The following is a 429-nucleotide window of genomic DNA, read 5'->3' as shown; positions in this document are numbered from 1 at the left end:
CAAAATAAAAGTGAAAAGGTTATAGAATATCCAAATTAAACTGTAAGCAGGTGAATTGGTAATAGGTGAGGGGATCATATTTGGGTCTTTGCAAGCAAAGCATTTAGCATTTATCAACATTCGTGGTATTGTGAACACCGTGCATTTGAGACTGACATGGAAATGAAGAAATTGCTGAAAAAAAGTTGTTATTTTTGTTTTCTTTGTGCACAAAAACTATTCTCACAGATTCATAAAATTATGGTTGAGCCACTGATGTCGGACCTGAAGGGAACCAAGAGGCTAAGCTTCTCATGTATGAACAACTTCGAAAACCCATGTACAATTTGAGCTTTTTTCAAATCTCAACATGGATCTTGGATTGAACATGCAGGGAAAAAAAGGAGTTTCCTCAAACTGGCACATGGCAAAAGATACTAAAAGCACACA

This window comes from Sinocyclocheilus grahami, unplaced genomic scaffold (assembly GCF_001515645.1).
Source record: "Sinocyclocheilus grahami isolate Dianchi unplaced genomic scaffold, SAMN03320097.WGS_v1.1 scaffold2929.1, whole genome shotgun sequence".
NCBI lineage: Eukaryota > Metazoa > Chordata > Actinopteri > Cypriniformes > Cyprinidae > Sinocyclocheilus > Sinocyclocheilus grahami.
Note: the sequence above shows the minus strand (reverse complement) of the source record.